Source organism: Hyla sarda, chromosome 3, assembly GCF_029499605.1.
Source record: "Hyla sarda isolate aHylSar1 chromosome 3, aHylSar1.hap1, whole genome shotgun sequence".
In the NCBI taxonomy this organism is placed as follows: domain Eukaryota; kingdom Metazoa; phylum Chordata; class Amphibia; order Anura; family Hylidae; genus Hyla; species Hyla sarda.
The window spans coordinates 360,681,989-360,700,050 of record NC_079191.1 but is presented as its reverse complement, the minus strand read 5'-3'; positions in this window follow the sequence as shown (position 1 = coordinate 360,700,050).

The window sequence follows — 18,062 nt, the reverse complement described above, 5'->3', positions numbered from 1 at the left end:
TGGGGTATTTCCGTACTCGGGAGATATTGTGTTACAAATTTTGGGGGACCTTTTTTCCTTTTACCACTACTGAAAATGAAAAAAATTGGGGATACACCAGCATTTTCGTTTAAAAATTTTTTTTTTTACAATAACATTCGGGGTTTTTCCTTAATTTTTCATTTTCACAAGAGGTAAAAGGAGAAAAAGCCCCCCAAAATAACTAAAGCAATTTCTCCCGAGTATGGAAATATCCCATATGTGGGCGTAAATTGCTCTGAGGGCGGACAACATGGCTCAGGAGTGAGAGAGCACCATGTACATTTGAGGCCTATATTCGGGATTTGCACAGGGGTGGCTGATCGTACCAGAGGTTTTGACATAAATGCTAAAAATAAAAACACCCACATGTGACCCCCATTTTGAAAACTACACCCCTCAAGGAATGTCAGAAGGGGTGCAGTGAGAATTTACATCCCACAGGTGTCTGACAGATTTTCGGAAGAGTGGTCCGTTATACTGAAAATTTTTTTTTTGGATTTGCACAGCCCACTGTTCCAAAAATCTGTCAAATGCCAGTGCGGTGTAGATGCTCACTGCACCCCTTATTACATTCTGTGAGGGGTGTAATTTCCAAAATGGGGTCACATGTGGGGGGGTCCACTGTTCTGACACCATGGGGGCTTTGTAAATGCACATGGCCCCCGACTTGAATTCCAGCCAAATTCTCTCTCCAAAAGCCCAAGGAGCTTCTCTTATGCGCCCTGTTGTGTGCCAACAGAGCAGTTTACATCCAAATATGGGGTATTTTCATACTCATACAAATTTTGGGGGCTTTTTATCCTATTACCCCTTGTGAAAATAAAAAAATTGGGGTAAGACCAGCATTTTAGTGAAAAAAATCAAATTTTTCATTTTCATGTCCAACTTTAACTCCTTAACTACGCAGGATGCATATTTACCTCCTGCGCCGGGTCCCGTGATATAACGCAGGGTCACGCGGGGACCCTGCATCATATCGGGTTGTCCCGGTGGCCATCAATGGCTGGGACCTGCGGCTAATACAGGACATCACCAATCGCGGTGATGCCCTGTATTAACCCTTCAGATGCGGTGATCAAAGTTGACTGCCGCGTCTGAAGTGAAACTGAAAGTATCCCGGCAGCTCAGTCGTGCTGTTCAGGACCGCCGTGATGAACACCATCTTACAGGACACCAGGAGGATCCCTACCTGCCTCCTCGGTGTCTGATCGGCGAATGACTGCTCCGTACCTGAAGATCCAGGCAGGAGCAGTTAAGTGCCAATAACACTGATCAAAGGCATGTTAATACATGCCAGTGATCCGTGTAAAAGATCAGTGTGTGCAGTGTTATAGCCCCCTATGGGAGCTATAACACTGCAAAAAAAGTGAACAAAGATGTGTTAATAAATGTGATTTAACCTCTTCCCTAATATAAGTTTGAATCACCCCCCTTTTCCCATAAAAAAAACAGTGTAAATAAAAATAAACATATGTTGTATCGCCATGTTTGTAAATGTCCAAACTATAAAAATATATTGTTAATTAAACCGCACGGTCAATGGCGTACGCGAAAATAAATTTCATAGTCCAAAATAGCGTATTTTTGGTCACTTTTTATGCCATTTAAAAATTTTAAAAAAAGCGGTCAAAAAGTCCGATCAAAACAAAAATAGTACTGATAAAAACTTCAGATCCCGGTGCAAAAAATGAGCCCTCAAACCACCCCGCATGCAGAAAAATAAAAAAGTTATAGGGGTCAGAAGATTACATTTTTAAACTTATAAATGTTCCTGCATTTAGTTATGATTTTTCCAGAAGTACGACAAACTCAAACCTATATAAGTAGGGTATCATTTTAACCATATGGACCTACAGAATAAAGATAAGGTGTCATGTTTACAAAAAATGCACTGCATAGAAACGGAAGCCCCCAAAAGTTACATAATGGCGTTTTTTCTTAAATTTTTTCGCACAATGATTTTTTTCCCGTTTCGCCGTGGATTTTTGGGAAAAATCACTAATGTCACTGCAAACTAGAATTGGTGGAACAAAAAATAAGCCATCATATGGATTTTTAGATGGTAAATTGAAAGGGTTATGAAGAAAAAACGAACATGCAATAACTGAAAATTGCAGAGTCCTTAAGGGGTTAATTAAAATTTGTCAAACACCTGTGGGGTGTTAAGGTTCACTGTACCTCTTGTAAGCCAAATTGTACTCCATCTATTCTGAACATTGTAGTGCGCTGGTAGAGCACTTTACCTCCACATATGAGGTATTTCCATACTCAGAAGAGATGGGGTTACAAATTTGGGTGGCATGTTCTCCTATTACCCCTTGTGAAAATGAAAATTTTGGGGTAACACCAGCATTTTAGTGAAAAAAAATCAAATTTTTCATTTTCACATACAACTTCAACAAAAATTCATCAAACACCTGTTTGGCATTAGGGCTCACTGTACCCCTTGTTACGTTCCTAGAAGGTGTAGTTTCCCAAATAGTATGCCCCTCCAATAGACATGCCCCCCCAAAAACCATTTCAGTAAAATTCTCTCTCGAATATCACAAAGTTGCTCCTTCCCTTCTGAGCCCTGAAGGAAATTGGGTTACAAATTTTGGGGGCTTTTTCTCCTTATTTTGAGTTTTCAGCAGGCATCCCAGCACGTCGCCGAGGGGGGTCCTGACCCCCCCCATGTTAGCGATTGCTGGAAATCGCCGGTCAATTCAAACCAGGGATTTTCGGCGATTCCGGGTCATAGGGATCATACGATTCCGGGTCATACAGACCAATAGCAGATCGGGGCAGAGGGGTTAAAGTTTGGTTCCCCCATTCTGCCCACCCACGGTAATCCGGGCAGAACTGGGGGAACTGTAGCGTGACTGGCGGTGGCGGTGGAAGTCCCTTACCGGCGATCGGCGGGAGGGCGATGACGTTCGGCTCCCTGGTGCGGCTCCCTGGTACAGATTACAGAAGCTGGTGAGTAGTTGCCTAGCAACATCTGGAGGGCTACAGTTTGGAGACCACTATAAAGTGGTCTCTAAAGTGTAGCCCTCCAGATGTTGCAAAACTACAACTCCCAGCATGCACGAACAGCAAAAGCCTGTCTCACCATGCTGGAAGTTGTAGTTGCGTACCTCAAGCTGTTGTAAAACTACATCTCCCAGCATGCCCTTCAGCGATAAGTATATGCTGGCAGTTGTAGTTTTGCAACAGCTGGAGGCACACTGGTTGGAACATACTGAGTCAGGTAACAGAACCTAACTGAAGGTTTTCCAACCAGTGTGCCTCCAGCTGTTGCAAAAGTACAACTCAGTGCATGCTGGAAGTTGTAGTTTTGCAACAGCTGGAGGTTTCCCCCGTCCATGTGAATGTGCAGGGTACATTCACGCGGGTGGGTTTACAGTGAGCTTCCTGCTTCAAGTTTGAGCTGTGGCAAATTTTCTGCTGCGGGGCAAACTCCTAGGGGGAAACTCACCGCAAACCCCCGCCAGTGCGAATGTACCCTAAAAACACAACACTAACACATAATAAAGGGTAAAACACTGCATGTACACCCCCTTACATGGTCCCCCACAATAAAAATGAAAAACGTATCGTACGGCATGGCGCTCTCTCACTTCGGAGCTCTGTCGTATTTCAAAGAAACAGTTTAGTGCCACATATGGGGTATTTCCGTACTCAGTAGCAATTGCGTTACACATTTTGGGGACTTTTTCACCTTTTACCCCTTATGGAAAGGAAAAGTTGGGGTTTACACTAACATGCTGGTGTTGCCCCATACTTTTTATTTTCACAAGAGGTAAAAGGATAAAAACAACCCCCAAAATTTGTAACGCAATTTCTCCTGCCATGTGTTTTTTTTTTTTTTTTGCTGTTCTGGTACCATAGGGGCTTCCTAAATGTGACATGTCCCCCAAAACGATTTCAGAAAAACTCACTCTCCAAAATCCCACTGTTGCTCCTTCCCTTCTGAGCCTTCTAGTGCACCCACAGTGTACTTGAGATATGAGATATGGGATATTTCCTTACTTGAGAGAAATTGGGTTATACATTTTTGGGTGATTTCATAAAAATTTAAAAACTTGGTCTACAAGAACATGCGAGTGTAAAAAATGAAGATTTTGAATTTTCTCCTTCACTTTGCTGCTATTCCTGTGAAACACCTAAAGGGTTAACACACTTACTGAATGACATTTTGAATACTTTGAGGGGTGCAGTTTTTATAATGGGGTTATTTATGGGGTATGTCTAATATGAAGGCCCCTCAAATGAACTGGTCCCTGAAAAATTCAGATTTTTTAATTTTTTTTTTTTATTGGAAAATTGCTGCTGAACTTTGAAGCCCTCTGATGTCTTCCAAAATTAAAAACATGTCAACTGTATGATACCAACATAAAGTAGACATATTGGGGGATATTTATCAAAGTTGTCTATGTCCTGCATCAATATAGACCAAACTACAGAGGGTTAGTCTGGTCTATTGTGCGCCTAATTTATCAAAAGTCGCACGGCTCTTTATAAATTCTGTGCACAGACTTCGGGATCTATGCTTTAGACTGTATTTAAACCTGCTCCAGCATGGTCTGACAATTCGGAGTACTTTCAGCCGATGCGACTTGTCGCTGAAAAGTCGCTTTTGATAAATTCAGCACCAATGCATTTTCCAATGCATTTTTCCGTCTAAAATAGACTAGAATGCATCATGTTCTAAAAATCCTCTAGAGCAAAAGTCGCAGAAAAGTCGCACATATTTAGACTGCGATTTTCTGTGCGACAAATTAAGAAAGGAAAAACCAGTCTAAATCCTTTGATAAATATCCCCAATTGCATACGTGAATCAATATATAATTTATTTGGGATGTCCATTTTCCTTATAAGCAGAGAGTTTCAAAGTTAAAAAAATGCTACATTTTAAACATTTTCATCAAATTTTGGAATTTATCACCAAGAAATGATGCAAGTATTGACAAAAATTTACCACTAACATAAAGTAGAATATGTCACGAAAAAACAATCTTGGAATCAGAATGAAAAGTAAAAGCATCCCAGAGTTATTAATGCTTTAAAGTGACAGTGGTCAGATTTGCAAAAAAGGGCTGCGTCCTTAAGGTGAAAATTGTCTGCGTCCTTAAGGGGTTAAGGTCAAAATGGGCTATGTCCTTAAGGGGTTAAAGTAAGTTTTTATTTAAAGTTTTTCATTAATACAAAACATGTGGAAATGTCCAAGTTTGCATACACTCATAAAAGATGACCTATAATTCTATTTTGTCAAACATTTAAAATCTATAGGTAACTTTCTGAGCAGGATAGTTTTGGTGGTGCAAGTTACGCTGTACTATAATTTTAACTATCTAGTTTTAACTAAAAGTAATAAGGTTTTGCCAGTAAATAAAGAAAGTGTGGCTTCATTGCTATCACATACCCAAACTACCAATATCAGAGGTTACCGTATTTTTCGCCATATAAGACGCTCCGGCACATAAGACGCACCCAATTTTAAAGGGTGAAAATCTAGAAAAAAATGATTCTGAACCAAATACAATGTAAAGTATAGGACAGTGATCTTCAACCTGCGGACCTCCAGATGTTGCAAAACTACAACTCCCAGCATGCCCGGACAGCCGTTGGCTGTCCGGGCATGCCAGGAGTTGTAGTTTTGCAACATCTGGAGGTCCGCAGGTTGAAGACCACAGGTATAGGAGGTAATACTCATATGTCCCCGCCGCTCCGGACCCATCACTGCTGCCCTGGATGTCGCCCTCCATCGCTGTTGCCGTGTCCCCGTCGCTCCGGAACATCTCTGCTGCCCGGTATCCTCGCTCTCAGTCGCCGCCATCACGCCGCTACGCACGCCGCTCCTATTGGATGATGGGACGGCGTGCGCGACGACGTGATGATGACGAAGGAGAGCGCCGGCCATGCAGGGGATCCCGGCACGAAGCAGACACTGAGGAGGCAGGTAAGGTCCCTTCCGGTGTCCTGTAAGCTGTTCGGGACGCTGCGATTTCACCGCGGCGGTCCCGAACAGCCCGACTGAGCAGCCAGGTTAGTATCACTTTCGCTTCAGACGTGGCGGTCAGCTTTGATCGCCGCGTCTGAAGGATTAATACAGGGCATCACCGCGATCGGTGATGTCCTTTATTAGCCGCGGGTTCCGGCCATTGATGGCCGCAGGGACCGCCGCGGTATTTGCTGTATAAGACGCACCAACTTTCCCCCCCCCCCAGTTTTGGGGAAGAAAAAGTCTGTCTTATACGGCGAAAAATACGGTATATGTTTTCAAAATGCACCTAATAAAAAAATCTGCTAAACAAATCCACATATAAAGGTTTACGTAGAATGTGGAATATTGTCATGATTGGTGCTAATAAAGAATTGGAATGTAAGACTTGTGCTAGATGATATGTACCTGTCACGATGCCGGCTGGCAGGTAGTGGATCCTCTGTGCCAGAGAGGGATTGGCGTGGACCGTGCTAGTGGATCGGTTCTAAGTCACTACTGGTTTTCACCAGAGCCCGCCGCAAAGCGGGATGGACTTGCTGCGGCGGTAGTGACCAGGTCGTATCCACTAGCAACGGCTCAACCTCTCTGACTGCTGAAGATAGGCGCGGTACAAGGGAGTAGACAGAAGCAAGGTCGGACGTAGCAGAAGGTCGGGGCAGGCAGCAAGGATCGTAGTCAGGGGCAACGGCAGGAGGTCTGGAACACAGGCTAGGAACACACAAGGAAACGCTTTCACTGGCACGATGGCAACAAGATCCGGCAAGGGAGTGCAGGGGAAGTGAGGTGATATAGGGAAGTGCACAGGTGAACACACTAATTGGAATCACTGCGCCAATCAGCGGCGCAGTGGCCCTTTAAATCGCAAAGACCCGGCGCGCGCGCGCCCTAGGGAGCGGGGCCGCGCGCGCCGGGACAGGACCGAGGGAGAGCGAGTCAGGTACGGGAGCCGGGGTGCGCATCGCGAGCGGGCGCTACCCGCATCGCGAATCGCATCCCGGCTGGAAGCGGAATCGCAGCGCCCCGGGTCAGTGGATCTGCCCGGAGCGCTGCAGTGGGGAGAGTGTAGCGAGCGCTCCGGGGAGGAGCGGGGACCCGGAGCGCTCGGCGTAACAGTACCCCCCCCCTTGGGTCTCCCCCTCTTCTTAGAGCCTGAGAACCTGAGGAGCAGACTTTTGTCTAGGATGTTGTCCTCAGGTTCCCAGGATCTCTCTTCTGGACCACAACCCTCCCAATCCACTAAAAAAACCTCAACTGACCTTTTTAGATGCTAGAATATAGAAGATAGCGTGGTCCCAACTTGTAGCTAGGGACACGGAAGCGGACATATTTAGCGGAGAGCCATACCTTGTCTCCAGGGGAAAAAATGGGAGGAGCTCTTCTTTTCTTATCCGCGAACTTCTTCATGCGTGATGAAGCCTGTAAGAGAGAATTTTGGGTCTCTCTCCATATGATGGAAAGGTCACGAGAAATTTCATCCACAGCGGGCAGACCAGAGGGCAAGGGGGTAGGGAGGGGGGGAAGAGGGTGACGGCCGTACACCACGAAAAATGGGGATTTGGAGGAAGATTCAGAGACTCTGAAGTTATACGAGAATTCGGCCCATGGAAGGAGATCTGCCCAGTCATCCTGGCGGGAGGAAACAAAATGTCGTAAATAATCACCCAAGACCTGGTTAATTCTTTCTACTTGTCCATTGGATTGGGGATGATATGCAGAAGAAAAATTTAATTTAATCTTGAGTTGTTTACAGAGAGCCCTCCAGAATTTAGACATGAATTGGACGCCTCTATCCGAGACGATCTGCGTAGGCAACCCGTGAAGACGAAAAATGTGTACAAAAAATTGTTTAGCCAACTGAGGCGCTGAAGGAAGACCAGGAAGAGGGATGAAATGTGCCATTTTGGAGAATCGATCAACGACCACCCAAATAACAGTGTTGCCACGGGAAGGGGGTAAATCAGTAATAAAATCCATACCAATAAGAGACCAAGGCTGTTCGGGGACAGGCAGGGGATGAAGAAAACCAGCGGGCTTCTGGCGAGGAGTCTTATCCCGGGCACAGATAGTGCAGGCTCGCACAAAGTCCACAACATCCGTCTCCAGAGTCGGCCACCAATAGAAGCGGGAGATGAGTTGCACAGATTTCTTGATGCCCACATGACCTGCGAGATGGGAGGAGTGACCCCATTTGAGGATTCCGAGGCGTTGGCGTGGAGAAACAAAGGTCTTTCCTGGAGGAGTTTGCCTGATGGAGGCTGGAGAAGTGGAAATCAGGCAGTCAGGAGGAATGATGTGTTGCGGAGAGAGTTCAACTTCCGAGGCATCCGAGGAACGAGAGAGAGCATCGGCCCTAATGTTCTTATCGGCAGGCCGAAAGTGAATTTAAAAATTAAATCGGGCAAAGAACAGAGACCACCGGGCCTGGCGAGGATTCAGCCGTTGGGCAGACTGGAGGTAGGAGAGGTTCTTGTGATCGGTGTAAATAATAACTGGAAATCTTGATCCCTCCAGCAGATGCCTCCATTCCTCAAGTGCTAATTTGATGGCTAGAAGCTCTCGATCCCCGATGGAGTAGTTCCTCTCCGCCGGAGAGAAGGTCCTAGAAAAAAAACCACAAGTGACAGCATGCCCGGAAGAATTTTTTTGTAGAAGAACAGCTCCAGCTCCCACTGAGGAGGCATCAACCTCCAATAGGAAGGGTTTGGAAGGGTCAGGTCTGGAGAGCACGGGAGCCGAAGAAAAGGCAGACTTGAGTCGTTTAAAGGCGTCTTCCGCTTGAGGAGGCCAAGACTTGGGATCGGCATTTTTTTTGGTTAAAGCCACGATAGGAGCCACAACGGTAGAAAAATGTGGAATAAATTGCCTGTAATAATTGGCGAACCCCAAAAAGCGTTGGATAGCACGGAGTCCGGAGGGGCGTGGCCAATCTAAGACGGCAGAGAATTTGTCTGGATCCATTTGTAGTCCCTGGCCAGAGACCAAGTATCCTAGAAAAGGAAGAGATTGGCATTCAAACAGACATTTCTCAATTTTGGCATAGAGTTGATTGTCACGAAGTCTCTGAAGAACCATACGGACATGCTGGCGGTGTTCTTCTAGATTGGCAGAAAAAATTAGGATATCGTCCAGATATACAACAACACAGGAGTATAAAAGATCACGAAAAATTTCATTAACAAAGTCTTGGAAGACGGCAGGGGCGTTGCACAGGCCAAAGGGCATGACCAGATACTCAAAGTGTCCATCTCTGGTGTTAAATGCCGTTTTCCATTCATCCCCCTCTCTGATGCGGATGAGATTATAAGCACCTCTTAAGTCCAGTTTAGTAAAGATGTGGGCACCTTGGAGGCGATCAAAGAGTTCAGAGATGAGGGGTAGGGGGTAGCGGTTCTTAACCGTGATTTTATTAAGACCGCGGTAGTCAATGCAAGGACGTAGGGAGCCATCTTTTTTGGACACAAAGAAAAATCCGGCTCCGGCAGGAGAGGAGGATTTACGGATAAAGCCCTTTTTTAAATTTTCCTGGACGTATTCAGACATGGCAAGAGTCTCTGGGGCGGACAGAGGATAAATTCTGCCCCGGGGTGGAGTAGTGCCCGGGAGGAGGTCGATAGGACAATCATAAGGCCTGTGAGGAGGTAGAGTCTCAGCTTGTTTTTTGCAGAAAACATCCGCAAAGTCCATATAGGCCTTAGGGAGACCGGTTACTGGAGGAACCACAGAGTCACGGCAAGGGTTACTGGGAACCGGTTTTAGACAGTCCTTGGAACAAGAGGGCCCCCAACTCTTGATCTCCCCAGTGGACCAATCCAGGGTTGGGGAATGAAGTTGAAGCCAGGGAAGTCCAAGGAGAATTTCAGAAGTGCAATTGGGGAGGACCAAAAGTTCAATCCTCTCGTGATGAGATCCGATGCACATTAGAAGGGGCTCCGTGCGGAAACGTATGGTACAGTCCAATCTTTCATTGTTTACACAATTGATGTAAAGGGGTCTGGCGAGACTGGTCACTGGGATGTTGAACCTGTTGACGAGAGAGGCCAAAATAAAATTTCCTGCAGATCCAGAGTCCAAGAAGGCCATAGTAGAGAAGGAGAAGGCAGAGGCAGACATCCGCACAGGCACAGTAAGACGTGGAGAAGCAGAGTAGACATCAAGGACTGTCTCACCTTTGTGCGGAGTCAGCGTACGTTTTTCCAGGCGGGGAGGACGGATAGGACAATCCCTCAGGAAGTGTTCGGTACTAGCACAGTACAGGCAGAGATTCTCCATGCGGCGTCGTGTCCTCTCTTGAGGTGTCAGGCGAGACCGGTCGACCTGCATAGCCTCCACGGCGGGAGGCACAGGAACGGATTGCAGGGGACCAGAGGAGAGAGGAGCCGAGGAGAAGAAACGCCTCGTGCGAACAGAGTCCATATCTTGGCGGAGCTCCTGACGCCTTTCGGAAAAACGCATGTCAATGCGAGTGGCTAGGTGAATGAGTTCATGTAGATTAGCAGGGATTTCTCGTGCGGCCAGAACATCTTTAATGTTGCTGGATAGGCCTTTTTTAAAGGTCGCGCAGAGGGCCTCATTATTCCAGGATAATTCTGAAGCAAGAGTACGGAATTGTACGGCATACTCGCCAACGGAAGAATTACCCTGGACCAGGTTCAACAGGGCAGTCTCAGCAGAAGAGGCTCGGGCAGGTTCCTCAAAGACACTTCGGATTTCCGAGAAGAAGGAGTGTACAGAGGCAGTGACGGGGTCATTGCGGTCCCAGAGCGGTGTGGCCCAAGACAGGGCTTTTCCAGACAGAAGGCTGACTACGAAAGCCACCTTAGACCTTTCAGTGGGAAACTGGTCCGACATCATCTCCAGGTGCAGGGAACATTGGGAAAGAAAGCCACGGCAAAACTTAGAGTTCCCATCAAATTTATCCGGCAAGGATAGGCGTAGACCAGAGGCGGCCACTCGCTGCGGAGGAGGTGCAGGAGCTGGCGGAGGAGATGATTGCTGAAGCTGTGGTAGTAACTGCTGTAGCATAACGGTCAGTTGAGACAGCTGTTGGCCTTGTTGCGCTATCTGTTGTGACTGCTGGGCGACCACCGTGGTGAGGTCAGCGACAACTGGCTGAGGAACTTCAGCGGGATCCATGGCCGGATCTACTGTCACGATGCCGGCTGGCAGGTAGTGGATCCTCTGTGCCAGAGAGGGATTGGCGTGGACCGTGCTAGTGGATCGGTTCTAAGTCACTACTGGTTTTCACCAGAGCCCGCCGCAAAGCGGGATGGACTTGCTGCGGCGGTAGTGACCAGGTCGTATCCACTAGCAACGGCTCAACCTCTCTGACTGCTGAAGATAGGCGCGGTACAAGGGAGTAGACAGAAGCAAGGTCGGACGTAGCAGAAGGTCGGGGCAGGCAGCAAGGATCGTAGTCAGGGGCAACGGCAGGAGGTCTGGAACACAGGCTAGGAACACACAAGGAAACGCTTTCACTGGCACGATGGCAACAAGATCCGGCAAGGGAGTGCAGGGGAAGTGAGGTGATATAGGGAAGTGCACAGGTGAACACACTAATTGGAATCACTGCGCCAATCAGCGGCGCAGTGGCCCTTTAAATCGCAAAGACCCGGCGCGCGCGCGCCTTAGGGAGCGGGGCCGCGCGCGCCGGGACAGGACCGAGGGAGAGCGAGTCAGGTACGGGAGCCGGGGTGCGCATCGCGAGCGGGCGCTACCCGCATCGCGAATCGCATCCCGGCTGGAAGCGGAATCGCAGCGCCCCGGGTCAGTGGATCTGCCCGGAGCGCTGCAGTGGGGAGAGTGTAGCGAGCGCTCCGGGGAGGAGCGGGGACCCGGAGCGCTCGGCGTAACAGTACCACTGGTGTTGATAGAGAAGAAGGAGGAGTTGAGGACTACAATAAGCAGATGATCTACATACAAATCAGAGGAAATCCATCAACCTGTCACACAGGTAAGCAAGATAATACACAAACACCTAATAACCAGAAGCCTATTGATATTTATGAAACCACAATCAAAATGACAAAACTCAAAATCTCATTAAAAAGCAAAGCCTTCATATTATTTAAGTTAATGTTTTTCATAGGTTACTTTTAGTTATAACTAGATAAGTACCTGTATTTACTGTGTTTATTCAAATATATAGCATTTCTACCTGGCTTTAAAGGAAAACGGTCACCCATTCACCACACTAGACCTTATATATCGGGTTATAGTGTGGGTGAACCGGAGATTGATGCGGGGTCCTTGACTCATATACGTACCTACAGTCTGGGGCATGGTCCCTCTGAAGATCCTCTTCTGTCTTTGTTGAATTGCGCGCTGGAGGTGGGTCTGCCGGCTGGATTTGATTATTCATGGGTGCTGGTCATGTGAACGCCTGTGCCTACTGAGCGCTCACGTGACCAACGCCCATTAATATGCAAATACAGCTGGCAGGCCCACCTCCAGCGCGCAATTCACCGAAGACAGAAGAGGATCTTTAGAGGGACTGGGCACCGGACTGCAGGTACATATATGTCAGGAACCCCGCATCGAAACGGGTGACCGTTTTCCTTTAACATAAATATGCATTATAAGTGTTGAGAGCGAATGTGGAATGTGCATCTTAGGCCAAGTTACAATTGTTTTCTGGGTTTAATCAAGCATATATAATTTCTACCTGGGTTTAACATAAATATGCTTCAAAGGAGTTGAGAGTATATGTGGAATATGCATCTCAAGCTTAGTTATCTGTATTTTCTGTGTTTCTTTATGTTCTTTTCACCACATGCCTACCTTGAAAAAATTGTATATATTGCAGCAATTTGCGCCTGCACCTCGATTTTTACATGGTGGTTTCAGCCTTACTGGTGTCCAGTGGCCCCGCTATATCACTAATTCAAGCTGCAGCATCTAGGGTTTAAACAGAGGTAAGGGGCTCCTTATGGCACAGTGTAATAGTATTGCAAAATGCCAATGGAAGCTGAAGGTCTAACAGAGGCTATTATATTACATGTAGTAATGCAAAATGTCAATTTGTTACAATGGAAGCTGAAGATCTAAAAGAGACTATTATATTACATGTCCGTTTATTACCAAATCATTGATCATTGTATTAGTGACCATTGAATCACATTGGTAAGTCCCCTTGTGGAACTAAAATAAAATAACTAAATGAGTGGGCCGTCACTCCTGCTTGTCTCCCAAGGAGGGAGTCAGAGCGCATCGGGGACTAGTTAGTAGCTGGGCCCCGTACAGGAGATCGAAGGGGTCGCAGTGGTCAGACCCCCTGCAATCCTGTATATAGGGGATAAGTTTATTTCCCTTGAATACTTCTTAAGGTACTACTCTTTTGAATTCTAACATACTGACTAATGCACAAAATATATTATATTATATATATTTTACACCAAGAGCTTGTACTGTCTCTGTCCAAATGAGAACCCTGAACCTTTGTACTCTATTTATTAACAAAACATGGTGGTAGGCTAATAACGTGTTTACCAATCTGCTTATTTTAAGCATTGGTGATAGCTATTAGAAACAGCAGGATCACCCACATCTTAGATCCCAAATGTCTAAAACTTGCTTAGGTTTATACGGAAATGAAAACATATTTAGAGAATGATCTCCTTTATTGTGTGTCCATTACTGAAGCCAAAAGAATGTTGTCTTTTCCTGAGTATTAGGATCAATAGGAATCTTGTTGCTGCGTGTTTATAACTTTCTTAGATGCCAGTCTGCACACCCCCGCATGGTGAATTAAAATAAAAGGCACTTCATGGAGGGGTTAAGCTAAATATCTGTGAATATACCATAAAGAACAGAGCATATCCCAGCACAAAGAAGTAGGATAAAGCTCTATGCCAGAATGACTTTAAATACTTATTAATAATTGTATACATACTAGTTAATACATGTTTATGATACAGTAACATACTTCCATCCATGTTGTAGCAAAACCTACGTAATGAATATCAAGAAAAAAAGAATCAGGACATTTGTAGGGCTATAAATATTTCATAGAGCAGTCAAATAACATAACCACTGATATACAGTCAATGAATGATACTTATAGTCTTAGACACCCCTTTTTTTTTTGCTGCTTGCTAATTTTTTTGTAGCAATTTTTTAATATAGATTTATAGAGGTCAGAGCTCTACTTTTCTTATATAGAGTTTTAAGCCTCTGAAATAATCGATGATTCAATTATGTTGCCTATAGCCACTGCTATAGTGGGTTAATTAACCCTCTTTGTTCCCCATGACTTACATGCACATCAGTCAAAGTACCAATCCATGCACACGCATCACATTGCTCAAATGGGCACAGCCAACAACTGTGGGAGCTTGGCAGTGATTGACAGGAAAGCTCTGACCCAAGATGTTAAATCCCTTAGACATTTCAGTCAATAGCGATTCCAACAATCAAGGCGTTTTACTGAATGAGGGAGCACTCTCTGTCAGCCCATTGATGCCCCAAAATTTTGTGTGCCGTTCATGGGTTACTATAAGGAGGGGGGGAAATGCTGCTGCTTCCAGTGTTTTACTATTTAAATGGCCTATACCAGTAATACCATCCCCTGATGACAATGTGTTGATGGTGAAACATGTCAGGGCTGGGGTATAGATGTGGTGATAATAGATTTTTAACGGTTGGTAACTAGCAATTTTACAAAGAATCATAGCAATATGTGATGTAAGCATGGATGTGAATTATGGAGTCAATGGATCTGGACCATTTTATCTCCCACATGTAACATGTGTAGAATGGGCAAACGAAGAATAGCATACATGTATAAACTGCTGCAAAATTAATTAAATATCCATTGGAATAAGTACAGGACTTAAGTCCTAGAGGAACACGTGGGAACTGAGTTCCTGCACTTTTTCCACAGCAGGAACAAGCTCCCATTAGCAGGAGTCCTGCAGCCCTTGGAAATCTTGGGTAAAGTCTCACACTTTTTTTTCCCAGGACTTGACCACTGAATAAGTACCTCGGTGCTCATATGTTAATAGTGATCACAGTGGTATGTTAGTTTTGTTATTCCCCTTTCCATGGTATTTTGCAGTTTTAGTATGATAGAATAAAGATTATTATAATGCTATGCTACCTGCTAATGACAGAAGTGCTTTAGCAGGACCTCTGGTCCTAAAGGATTAAAATTTGGTGTGATATATATGTCCTGGGTAAAAAAAAAATGAAAAAATAGGTCAGCATATCCAAAAGAACTATTATACAGCATATATGCAGGTGCTTGCAACCATGGCTAAAATTCAAGTGCAAAGTCCAAAAAGTTCAAAAATGACAGCAGCACGCTGCAAGAGCTATGATAAATGTGTAATGTGAATAATTTTAAGTTCCAATGCTACAATAGAAAAAAACCTGAGGTTCTTAGCATACTATTTGATCAAATAGTGTGTACCATCCCACCACAATAAGGTGACCTCATTGGGAACGACCCTCCACTATAGATATGCCTCTCTGGGCTACCACCACAAGTCTACAAATTCTGGGCATGCAGGATACAAAGAATAGATTGATCCTACATGCCACAGGAGAGGTATATCTATAGTGTAGGGTCTGTCCCATTGAGGTCACCTTACCATGGTGGGATGGTACTGCATCATGCCTAACAAAGTAATAACTTATAGCTACTTAGTGAAGTACAATAACTCTTATATTATGATGAATAGAATCTTGACTTGTACATGTTTGCATTAGAGTATGAGATGTTGATCAAAATGACTGTGGTGGAAAGCACATGCCCATCCATCACTGCATGCATCAACATGTAAAACATGGAAACTGCAGATTAGAATCCAGTAAAGCTTCCCCATAGCCTCCACATCATGCTGCAATTCAATTAGTCATGATCTGAGGGTGGCATTATTATTCATATATTACGGATTGTTTCTAGAGTAAACATCACCAGGATGAGGTCTGTGATCTGGTCTGTGCCCTTAGGCTTGGACACAATAGGAAATACTGCAAAGATTCTGGCATAAGGCTCTGCCTCAGAATTCTGATCTCATTTTGTAAAGCTCACACTCAGCTCTTGTGGCTTTCTGTAACCCTTTGAGAAAAGTGTTAGTCTGTGCATACAAAGAAAGCATCAAAAGTCTTTTTTCCTTTCTCATACATATGGCAGGAAGATGAATAATTAATACTAGGCATTTAAGCCTCTACATGTCTCTAAGAAGGTAAAATGGAAAATATTTTGTAGAATAAAGTGAAGTTAAAAAACTTAAGCATACAATCTGAACAAGGCCAGAGGAATGAGCAAAAAAATGTTTCTTTTAGTTTTGATTACAGTCCGATGGAGCATATAAAAAAATCTGCAATTCATAACAATTGGTACCTGATAGAGCAGGATGAAATATCAGGAAAAGAAAACATAAAAAGACCTGTCATCTCGTTTAAAAAAGTAGAAATTTGAGAGATATCCTAGTAAAAAACAGGTTTGCAAAAAACAAAACTGAAGATTGGATAAAACAGCAATTAACAAGTGGAAATCATAAGTGTGGGCATTGTAATTTTTATACTCATATGCTTACGGTAAAAAATATTAGATTAGATGTACATTACGTATAAATTATTTTATTACTTGTAGAACACAATATTTAGTCTATGCCCAGGTATACAGTTGTGGATATCATTACATAGGGAAAACGATTTACGTTCACTAACAACTGGGGTAGGATGCCCTCGGGTGATAGACCACATGAGGTTAATTCATAATAATAATGTCCAAGAATTGAAATTTTTAGGTCAGCCCGTGATAAAACCCCTTCATAGGGGAGGCAATAGACATAAAAAGTTACTACAAAAAGAAACAGAATTGGTTCTGAATACAGAAGCATTGGGATCGCTTGGTGTGAACGAGAGGAAAGACCTTAGTGTCTTCCCTCCGAATGCATTAGAAAAATCGATGTAAAGGAAAGAACGAATTTATTTAGATAATGAATGTGACAGATCGAATCGTTTTCCACTATGCCAGGCATTTGTTTTATGTGCCACAATAACATCCTTCATACTACGATGTTACGATTTTTAATGACATGTTTTCACAAAGGGTTAAGCATACCTGTGTGTATTTAAGGATGGTGTTTAGCGCGGAAGTCTGTGGTCTTGAGAAAGCGCTGTGTTAGCGAGAAATGGCTCGTCGGCCATACCTGTGAACGACCTGACTAGAATAAAAGTTTTCACTGCAAGGTCGTGAGTTGCCATCTATTCTTCTTTTATATGATTAAGGTTATGAAGTAACAATGTTACCAGGGGTGTAATCATAGGGGTTGCATAGACCTTTCAAATTTAAGGGGTCCCATATTTTTCTGCTCCATATGAGGAGAGCAATACTATAACTGACAGTTTATTCTACATAAAACACAACCTAATGTCTAGATGAGGGGTGCTTTAGAAATGTTATGCCTTAGTAGACAAAAACATAGGCAATTTAAGGAAGTATTAGTAATTATGAGGACAATCTGTTGTTACAGAGTTAAAGGCAGCAATTTGACACAAATTATATTCAGTCTTGTTACAAAACATTCGGATTCTTTAGAACCCAAACTTTTTGTGATTTGTTTCAGACAATTCACCTGTACAGAAGAAGGGACTCCTGACAAAGACAGGAGTCCCTGCTTCTGTACATTAAGCAGCCTTAAAGTAAGATGCCGTCGTGTTGAATGCATTCGCTGGGTTGGGCGATCTTAACCCAGTCCAGCAAATGTGTACAGTACATTGCGTGGACAATTGGAGAGTAGTCAGGATACTTCCAAAAAATCTGAATCAAAGACAATAAGATATGAATCCATAACAAATCTGAATTTCTGAGTTTTCACAGTGTCTTGCATAAGTGTACACCCCTTGGACTTTTCCACACTTTGTAATGGCATAACCACGGATTCATTGTGATTTTATATAATGGACCAACGCACAATAGTCCACATTGTAAGTGAGGGCAATATTACATGGATTTCTAAATTATTTGCAAATAAAAATCAAAGTGTTGAGTGAACATGCATTTACCCCTTTCCTGAAAACCCCTAATAAAGATCTGGTGTGACCAATT